Genomic DNA, 11680 nt, shown 5'->3' on the forward strand with positions numbered 1-11680 from the left:
CATCTACCTAATGTGAATGGCATCCTCCTCATGCTGTTAAGTACTTACGTGGCTATTATGAATAGAAAAGGTGCGAGAGGATCACTGTGCTTGAGACCTCTTTCACAATAAAAAAAACTTACAGGTTTTCTATTAACCAAATTAGAGATGAAACTTGACCGTTTTGATGCAAAACTATTCCCTTTCAGCCAACTCTCCTAATCCCATCTATGCGAGTAGATTTACAAGAAAATCCCAGTTTACATGATTTCAATTAGCATAAATGATTAGTTGCTCAATATATTTTAGTCCGAGTCTCTTACTTGGGGAGATGCAATTCTTATCTGTCATCCAATATAGTAATAGAAGAAGTGGGAGAACTTCAAAACATTGTGCAGTGGCATATGCGCTCACAACATAGAGAAGAGCGAAGCATTATTATTTTGTATGAAGTCTGATCACTGTATACTTTCATTCATGCGCCTTAGTTTACTTTCATGATATATTGTTACTTTTTCAGGAAAAAGCCGTCTAACTGTTTCTGTGATAGGTTAAATCTCTGTTGCATTAGGAGCCAAGTCATGCACCACTGTACCAATTATGAAGTTGTAGAGAATATTCCTTACAGATTCAGCAAGGCAAAGCTTATGTATTTTGACCTTCAGCATAATAACCTGTTCGATTATCTAGTTTGCGTAGATATAGAGGATTTTTTCTATGATAGTAAGAAATGGAGGAAGTTTAGAATGGTTGAAGTTTGATTTGGTTCAAGATGTAGAATCTCTTCTCCTAAGTGTTTATGCATGTTCTATCTCGTCTCTAAGTTTTTATGGATAGCCTATCTCTTCTCCTAAGTGTTTGTGGACATCCTATGCTTTCTTTTACCTCATATTTCAGTTTAAGTGCTGGTCATATTTGAACGTAATAATTATTTTTGGTTGTGAAATCATGAAATTCTATTGATGATGTACTGATAAAGTACTAATCTGCTTGAACAGAATGAAAAAAATATATATTCACTCGTATTTTTCCTTCCATATTTCCTTATTGTATCTAATTCTTGAATGCTAGGTAAGAGTTGGCATTGGCACCATGGCTAAATCCAAAGCAGATGAGAAGATTCTCAGCTACAACGATGTTGTTCTCAGGCGATCAGATTTGGACATTCTCAATGGTCCTAATTATCTCAATGACCGCATCATTGAATTCTATTTTAGCTATCTCAGCTCTCTTTCCATCTGAGGACATAGTACTGGTACCACCCTCCATTGCTTTCTGGATTAAAGTGTCCTAATCCTGCAAGTCTGAAGGATTTCATGGAACCATTTCATTTTTTCGAAGGAAGTTGATTCTCTTACCTATCAACGATAATTCTAACGTATGTATGGCTGAAGGTGGGAGTCATTGGAGCTTACTGGCTTTTGGTAGAAACTCCAATAAGTTTGTACATCACGACAGCAGCTCCAGGTGCATGAATCAGTATCATTCCAAACAAGTATACAAAGTTACTCTTCCCTATACAGCATCCAACACCAATTATGAAGAGTGTCCAAACACACCAAAGCAAGTCAATGGTTATGCTTGTGGCGTGTATGTCTTAGCTATTGCACGAGTCATCTGTGAGTGGTATGCAAGCAGTGGAACCCAAGATGCAGATACTCTCTGGTTCTCTCGTTTGGAACAAGTCAGTCCAAGTGCTGTTTCGGAGATGCTAAAGATATTCTGGGGCTAATAAAAGGTCTGATGGCTGCACCCAAGAGTGTGGCTTAACCCTCAATCAAGTGGGTGAAAAAATGCAAAACCAAAAGCACTAGGTGAGGTTTAAACTCCAGCAGAGATCAACATGAATTTTGATTGTCAGTTGTCTATCACGATTTTGTTGGATTTTCAGCGAAGATTTGTTATTTCAAAAGAAAGCTAATGAGGAAAACTAAGTATCTCTACTTTGATAAAATAGTATTCATTGTCGAAAAGACAAAGCGCAATCCATAGTAGACGAGGCATCCTTGGTGTTTTTGTAAATGCTCCTTAATAAAGTGGCAATCAATCTCTATATATTTTATTCGTTCATGAAGTACAGGATTAACAGCATTCTTGGCCACTTCATGCTCGTCAATCCAACGACCCAAATGGAGATCGTCTTCTATGATTATTAGTGAATACAGGCAAAACATGTCACATACTCCCAATTTGTCCAGCAATTGATTAAAATAACTCAGTTTCAGCACTGCGCACTTCTAGCAGCTCTCCAAATACTGTTTCTTCGCCATTGGAATTGAAAAGTCCTCACCTATCTATCCCTCTTTCACAGTATCAATTTTTACAGTCTTAAATTTGTAATATTAATGAGCATATTAAAGGATATTGGTGAGGTTAGACTGAAGAACAAGTTCAGCATCAATGCTAGATGTTTTCGTCTTCCCATCATGAACAGAAGAAATAGCTAGTTGTTATAGCCATTCTACATGAAAATGCACTTCAAAACTTTTCTTGTGTGTGCTTAGAGTTTTAAGGTTTTAAAATATTGTAGTGAAACAGGGTAAACGTTAATACTAAAACAGAACGCAGGATATTCAATAAAAATTAAGGTATACATTTACAAACATATGGAGGCAAAACACTGCATGATTATCAAGAGTTCCCACTTGAATTCAAATATTCACATACAAACTAATTCAGTCAAAAACTCCACTTCAAAGAAGAGCAAAGAAAGAAAAATCCCAAGAGTTGGACAACTTGTAAAATCACTCTGAAGCTTGATCATCTTCAATAGGATACTGTCATCCAACTAATGAATATCATCATAATCAAATACCCACACACAAATGAATATGGTGGTTTTTTGTGATCTATTTCTTTATCTTGCTTTTTATCTCCTTTTTCTTCAAGTATAAGCTTCATAATCTCTTGGTAAAATTTCCAAGTAATCAATATATGTATAACTTGGAAAAGTATGGATGGAAGAAAAAATATAATTCTATCTAGCCAATAACGATGCCATGTCCTATGTGTAAAATGTAGTGCAGGAATTGCCCAAGCGACAACAACCATGCCAACCATTGTGGCTTTTCTTGCTTGTACATCTTTTATTTCTTCTTTTTCCTCTACTTGCATATTATCTCCAACTTTTTCCATTTTCAACTTTTAAAATTTTGTAGATTTGTAATATAATGCCCTCTTTCCCTCTTTGAGATTTAGTTCTCTCTTTGGAGGGTGAGGGAGTGAGGACAGGAAGCAAGGAGGATGGGAATTTAATGTCTTAATGCTAATGGAAATGAACACTAATTTGATAAAGGAAAAAAGATTTTGGTGTGGTAAAGGAGATTGATATGGATGGTTAAGAGATAAATGCTCTCATTCATTATTCGTTTTAATGTGATGGATAAGATGAAATATCTCAATTTCTCTATTTTTAGTAGTTGGTTAGACAGCTCCTTACTTGTTTATCCTTCTAGATATTTTTATTTTTTTCCTTTTGCTTTGAGAATTCTAATTGATTCATGATAATTTTGCCATGACTTTAGATAAGGGTTACTGAGGACACAAACTAACATAGGAGGTAGTTAGATAGTTGTACTATTTAGTATTATTCTTGTGGTTACTTGCCCTTTGAGTTTGGTTATTTACACTTTGATTATGTCTATTGCTAAAGATAATTTGTTAGGTTGTCCGTAGTATTTTATCATTGATTTTTTTATTTTAGTTATTTCGTTCTCTATATATATTATTCTGGACTATTTATTCTTGAACTAAGGATCGAAAACACCTCTCTACCTCTAATATAATGGTATGTGTTGAGTTTCGTCAATGGAGAAGCAGTATGGATATAGGATAACAGAGGAGAATGAAAAAATATCTTTTATTGCTTCTTTGCTTCCAAGTATACAATGTACAATATATATATATATATATATATAAAGGTTTGGTGTACTATGAATTTGTATTTTGTGATATTACCAAACCTTTACTTATATATTCATTTTTTTTTAACTATTACTATTATTCTATTATTATAATTATTACTACCTTTACTTATAGTAGAATTTTTGTATTTTTACTATTACTATTACTACTACTACTACTATTATTATTATTATTATGATTATTATTATTATTATTATTATTATTATTATTATTACTTTTTTAATACTACCAAGGGTTTTCAATAATTTTAGTCACCTCAACCTTTACTTATATATAGTAGTAAATAAAATGGTTACACATGCAATGGACATACATCAATTTCAAAATATTTATTGCACCATAAAATTATCAAAATACCCTTGATAGTCATTTAATAAGGAACAAAAAGATATTTATAAAAAATTATTACCATGTATAATTCAATTACAAAAGTCTAAATAAAAATATTATTAAAATAATATAGGAGGACAAAACTAATAAATATAAGAAAAAATAATATGCATGTGGACCCATTTTATTGCACCATAAAAATGACGACAAAACTAATAAATATAAGAAAAAATAATATACATGTGTAACCATTTTATTGCATCATAAAACTACCGAAATATCCTTGGGGTATAAAAAATAGTTAATTTAATACGGAACAAAAAGATATTTATAAAAAATTACTACCATGTATAATTCAATTACAAAAGTCTAAATAAAAATATTATTAAAATAATACATGAGGACAAAATTAATAATTATAAGGAAAAAGCAATATACACGTCTAATCATTTTCTTGCACCATAAAAATGAGGACAAAACTACTAATTTGTCTTTTGTGGTACTACCAATATTGCATCAAAAAATTACCAAAATACCCTAGGGATATAAAAAATAGGTAATTTAATAAGGAACAAAAAGATATTTATAAAAAAATTACTACCATGTATAATTCAATTACAAATGTCTAAATAAAAATATTATTAAAATAATACATGAAGACAAAACTAAAAAATATAAGAAAAAAGCAATATTCATGTCTAACCATTTTATTGCACCGTAAAAATGAGGACAAAACTACTAATTTGTCTTTTGTGGTACTACCAATATTGCACCATAAAATTATCGAAATACCCTTGGATATAAAAAACAGGTAATTTAATAAGGAACAAAAAGATATTTATAAGAAATTACTACCATGTATAATTCAATTACAAAGGTCTAAATAAAAATATTATTAAACTAATACATAAGGACAAAACTAATAAATATAAGAAAAAAATAATATGCATGTCTAACGATTTTATTGCACCATAAAAATTAGGAAAAAAATAATAAATATAAGGAAAAACAATATGCATGTGTAACCATATAGTAGTAAATAAAATGGTTACACATGCATATGATTTTTCCCTTATATTTATTAGTTTAGTCCTCATTTTTATGGTCCAATAAAATAGTTACACATACATATTGCTTTTTACTTTACTTTACTACTATATATGGGGATGTACAGACCAAACCGTCAAGTCAAACTACACCAAACCAAACCAAACCGAGAAAAAAAATCGACTTATAATTTGCTTTGGTTGGTTTGGCGTTTGAAAAAAAAACATTCTTGGTTTGGTTTGGTGTTAACAAAAAAAAAGTCAAACCGAACTTAAATCAAACCGACATAATATATATATATGTGTGTGTGTGTGTATGTATATGTGTGTGTGTGTGTATATAAATGTTAGTTTAGTCGCACGTGTCTCGCACGTGTAACGTTTGATTATTTAAAATTAAATAATTTTATCTATTGCGGAGATTTTTAATAAAATGTAAAAGTTCAAATCACTTTTTAAAAATATTTCACACTTTAATATAATAATGTAAACATAAACATATACACATATATGTTTTTTAATTCCAAGTGTTTGATGGTATCACTTTTAAATTTGTATACCTCTTTCTCTTGTTGCCACAGGATAAGAGAGACGCATCAATTTAAACCATATTTGTGTTGTGATATATATATATATATAAAATCGCTCCTTATTTTTAAAGTCAAATCTTTACAAATTTATTGATTACATTCTATTACGTACTTAAAACATTTAAAAATCTGAAACTTCCTAATTTTTTCTTATTCTTATAGTTTTATATTTATTTTTAGATTTTTCAAATCTTCTTAAAATCAAATTTAGTTGATTTAGAATTCTTAAACTAATAAAAGATGTATCAGTTGTATGACTTCAAATAAGAAAAGAGTTACCATAAATATATTTAATTAATTTTCAATTCTTAAATCAGAAAAAAAATATAGAAATTCTGATGTCTTCTAATAAGGAATTTTTTTTTACCACAAATACATTTAATTAATTTTTAACTCTTAAATATTAGGATGAAATAGTGAAAAAGACGATTTTGTTTAAATATTAGGAAAAAATAGTGGAAAAGACGATTTTGTGTGATTTCAATGAAGGGCAAAAAGTTCAATTCACTTTTCTAAAGATATTCCCACTTTTAATATATTATAGATATATACATGCATGTATATAATTTAACTTTTTATATATAAAATATTAATTATAATCTACTTTTTAAATACTTTTCAATTAGTCTTATTAATTTTCAATATTTAGAAAGTAGATGATTATATATATATATTCATATTTGGGCCTTTAAGTTGTAATATTTATCCATTAATTGCTAATAAAATGATTCAAAATCCAATATAAACTTAAAATCTAAACTTTTCACTCTTCATCTTATTTTTTTTGTTTCAAGAGAGTTTTTCGCTCCTCAATTTTTCATAATTGTGGTTTTTCATTAGCGCATGAGTGAAAACATATTTGATCTAAACTTCAATCACAATATAATTGTCAAAAATAAATATTATAAAAAAAATCCCAAGAAAAAACGAAAAAAATGAAAGAACCGACTAAAACCTAAACTGAAAAAACCGATTTTATGTTGGTTTGATTTGATTGATAGTTTTAATAAACCGACATAATTGGTTTATTTTTTTTTTTCAATAGAAAACCAAACCATTCCGAACTATGTACACCCCTAACTATATATAAGTGAAAGTTGAGATGACTACCAAGGATATTTCGGTAATTTTAGTCACCTTCAACCATCACTTATATATAGTAGTAAATAAAATGATTACATATGTATATGATTTTTTTCTTATATTTATTAGTTTTATCCTCATTTTTATGGTGCAATAAAATGGTTACACATGCATATTGATTTTTTCTTATATTTATTAATTTTGTCCTCATGTATTATTTTAATAATATTTTTATTTAGACCTTTGTAATTGAATTATACAGTGTAGTATTTTCTTATAAATATCTTTTTATTCCTTATTAAATGACTACACTGAATGTATATATTATGTTAACATCGGTTTATTGTATTACATTTCTTTTCTTTTACTCCAATACTAAATAATTAAAATAAGTAGGAATAATCTTCCCCAAAGTTGGATCTCTTTTGCACATTAGTGTTGCCAAAATATTTGTGCCTTGGACGGGCACGATATATATATATATATATATATATATAATATCTTGCCCACTATCTCAACTCTAACTGTAATTAGTTATAAATAACACTAGGACGGGCTGTCATGTACTAACTAATCCACTGACTAGACATTATTCCATTATTATCACAATACCCCCTCCACAAGCTGATGTTTGAAAGATATTTTTCAAGCCCAGCTTGGATATCAGGTGTATATGTTGTCCTTTGCCTAAGCATTTTGTAAGTACATCAACCTGCTGCTCTCTTGTAGAGATATGATGGGTCTTCATCAACTCTTGAACCAGTTCCTCCCTTACAAAATAACAATTGATATCAAAATGCTTAGTTCTTTCATGAAAAAATGGATTAGACATAATTTGAATTACATCTTTACTGTCACAATAAAAGGCAACTTAATTTCAACTCTCAGCTCTTTCTAAAGACTACATAAGCAAGTTAGCTTAGCAACTACAGAGGTCATACTTCTGAACTCAGCTTCAGTTGAACTTCTAGAACACTAATGCACCTCCATACTTCACTAGATATCCATTGATTGGCCTCCTTGTCTAAGAAATGTCCCCAAATTTAAATCACAATAAGCAGTCAGTGTATCTAAGTTTTGAGTAGGCATAAGCAATCCTTGACCAGGTAATGATTTGATATATCTAACTACCCTTAATGTAGCCTCCATGTGTGACTCCTTGGATACATACATGAATTAACTCGAGACTTGTACTATAAAGAATATATCAATTCTTGTCATAATTAGATACAACAACTTACGAACCAACCTTTGATACTTACCAATATCCACCAAAGGTTTAGCATAAGAGTTATTGTTGGAAGTGTCTACATAAGCATTATATTCTATAGAAGTCAATCTTGTGTTGGGATTTGAAAGAGTTTGAACAGGTTTAGCCCGGTCAATCCCATTTCTGAAATGAGCTCCAGAGAATATTTATGATGATACATGACAATTCCATCGTTGGATCTATCAAATGTTATCCCAAGAAAGAATTTAGGATCATCTAGGTCCTTCATTTTGAACTTCATCTTCAAATTATTCTTTGTTCTTGTTATCAGCTCCATACTACTTCCAGTAACTAGAAGATCATTAACCTACACTAAGACAATAACTAAATCATACTTAGACTTCTTTGTGAATAAGGAATAGTCATAGTGACTTTAAGCAAACCCAAGTTGCACCAAGACTGAAGTCAGTTTTAAGTCTGAAGTTTTCTTAAGTCCATATAGAGACTTATGTAATTTGCAGACTTTACCAGACTCCCCCTGTCTGCAAAAACCTTGAGGGATAGTCATAAAGACCTCCTCTAAGAGATCATCATACAAAAAAGCATTATGAACATCCATCTGCCCAATAGACTAATGTTTAGCAACAAGTATAGCCAAGCCATACCTCACTGTGACCATCTTGGCCACATATGAGAATGTTTCTAAATAATCAAGTCCTTATCCTTTGGCAACTAGTTGGGCCTTGTATCTTTCAATATCCTCATAAGCTAAGTACTTCACTTTAAACACCCACTTACATCCAATAGAATGCTTATCGGTGGAAGATCCACAATACTCCAAGTATTATTTGCATCTAGAACTGTAATTTCAGCTTGTATGGCCTCAATAAAATAAGGATCAAGAGCAACCTCATGAAAATTTTTAGGCTCTACAATAGCAGAATAAGAGGCTAAAGCAGTACAAGAAGTTGGTGAGAGAGAATCATAACCAACATAGTTGGAGACAAGATACAAACAAGAAGATGATTTAGAGGACTAAGCAGCAAAGTCTTGAAGCCAGATGGGAGGTTTGCTATTCCAGAAAGATCTTCTTATCTTAGAAGGTGTAATATGTGGAGGTAAAAGAGAAAAGGGAAGTACATGTGAAGCAGTAGAGGTAGCAAGTGGAGGTGGAGAGGGAGGAGTCACAGACAAGGGAATAGAAATAGCTTGAGAAGCAGGTTCACTAGGCAAATTAGCAAAATGTAGAATAAAAAAGACAGAGGTTCCTTGAAAAGAACTTTAAGAAAAAGAAAAAAAATTCTTAAAATGGGACCTCCCTACTAATAAACAACTCTTTGTATGGATATTGTAGAGTTTATAGCCTTTCTAAAAAGTAGAATAACCAAGGAAAACAGAAGGAATAGCCCTGGGAGTAAACTTATCCATTTTCTTAACTTGAGTAACATAAGCCAAGCAACCAAAAACTCTATAGTGATCAAGAGAACGGGGAGCATTATATAAGAGCTCATGTTGATTTTTACCATGAAGTACAGATAAGGGTGGTCGATTAATAAGATTGACTTTTGTCAAAGCACATTCACCCCCAAAACCTCACAGGAAGACATGACTGAAACCTTACAGATCTGTCAGTGTCTAGAATGTATCTGTACTTCTCTTCACCATACCATTTTGTTGAGGTGTGTATACACAAGAAATCTAGCGAACAATAACTAGATTAGACATTTGAGAGTTAAAGAACTCACATATATGATTTGTCCTTAACACAAGCATTGAACACATTCTTTATTAGAAGAAGAAAGTGTTTGAGTGCAACTATAACCTCAAGTTTTATAATCAGCAAAAAAATCTAGGTATACCTTGAAAAGTCATCTACCAAGATAAAAAAAATGCCTGTTACCATCAAAGGTAGGAACCATATAGCCCCCCCCCCCTCCACTCCACCAACACATCATCATGAAGTAACTCAAAACAACCAGAAGGAGTGGTAGTACTTGAAATAAATGAATTCTAGACTACTTTGCCAATAGACACACAGTACAATGTTCAGCAGCAATATCACTAGATATATTTTGAAGCAATTTGGACCTTTTAAAGTAGAAAAAGGGACATGTCCTAGTCTCTTATGCCATAGAGACAAATTTATTCTACAATTCCTCACACTAGTTGCAGCAGGAACAGAAAAAGCATTACCACTAACATCACCACCAATTTGAGGTCCTTGAGAGGTTAACTAATAGCCTGCATTATCATATATGGATCATTCTCTACTCTTTCAATCCCCCTCACTTTTCCACTGAATAGGTCCTGAAAAATGTAAAGCTCTAGGTAAAAAAAGGCACAACATTATAACTCCCTTGTTAGTTTAGACACAAAGAGTAGATTATACTTGAACTCAGAAAAGTAAAGAACATGGTCAATTGTAGCTCTTTATAACACCTGAGATTAGCCTATATGAGTTGTTTTAGCCAAGTTACCAGTTGCTAAATAAACTTTGCCATCACTAGATATGTCTAGCATTTTGACATTTCTTAAGAGATTTATATTATAAATCATATATTTGGATGCACCTGAGTCTACTATCCAGTTATTATCATCAGTCAAAGAAATAGAGCTATGTATAGTATCTGTTGTACCAATTGTATTTGTTTATCAAGCAATTGAAGAATTTGTTGATATTGTTCAGGAGTAAAATGAGGCATTACCGAACCACCTATTGCATACCATCCACTAATAGAGTGACTGCCAAGTTGTATTTCAAACATTGCTTTACATACATCATCAAAAGAGCCTACATACTTCGCAACATTAGTAGTAACTAGATACTTCTTCTGCTCTTTAGAGTCAGATGGATAACCATGGAGTTTATAACAAGTATCTTTGGTATATCCCTTTCAATTACAATAGTCACAATATAGATTGTTCTTCTTCAGTCTATAGTTGGAATTTTGTTATAATTCGGTCCCTTTAAAAACTGAATAAGAGCTCATATGTGCTTTCCCTTTCCTGTAGTATTGAGGATTTATGTTATTTTGGATTTTCATGAATCCTCCATTGTAGGATGTACTACCTTGTCTATTACCATTGTGTGCACCACCTCTATCAGATATTTTAAAGGAAGTACTCTATTGTTTGATCCCAGAATTGAAAGTACCCACCGAAAAATGACATACCATCAGATATTTCAGTTATGCTAATAGAGTTAGATTTAGTAAGTATTTGTTGATATTCGTCCGATATAACCAAGGAATAAGCTTTATTGATAAAAGGAGGAGGATACAACATCATAATTTGACTCTTGCACTGATTATTTGAGTCACTAAGTCCCATTAAAAACTACATTAAGCGTTGATGTTCAAAATATGAGTCATAAGTTTGTGATTCTTCATACGAGCAGCTAGGACATGGCATAAGAGAATCATATTCCTCCTAAAGCTCTTTCATCTTAGAGAAGTATGATGATACAGAAGATGTACCTTGCACTAGTATTGCAATTTCCTTATGCAGAAAGAAGAAGC

At 31.4% G+C, this 11680-nt stretch overlaps 1 pseudogene; it reads left to right on the plus strand.

Annotated features, from left to right (window-relative positions):
- The first annotated feature begins 1071 nt into the window (after positions 1-1071).
- On the plus strand, positions 1072-2930 carry LOC107847060 (annotated as a pseudogene).
- Positions 2931-11680: the final 8750 nt, after the last annotated feature.

This window comes from Capsicum annuum, chromosome 11, assembly GCF_002878395.1.
Source record: "Capsicum annuum cultivar UCD-10X-F1 chromosome 11, UCD10Xv1.1, whole genome shotgun sequence".
NCBI classification, from domain to species: Eukaryota; Viridiplantae; Streptophyta; class Magnoliopsida; order Solanales; family Solanaceae; genus Capsicum; species Capsicum annuum.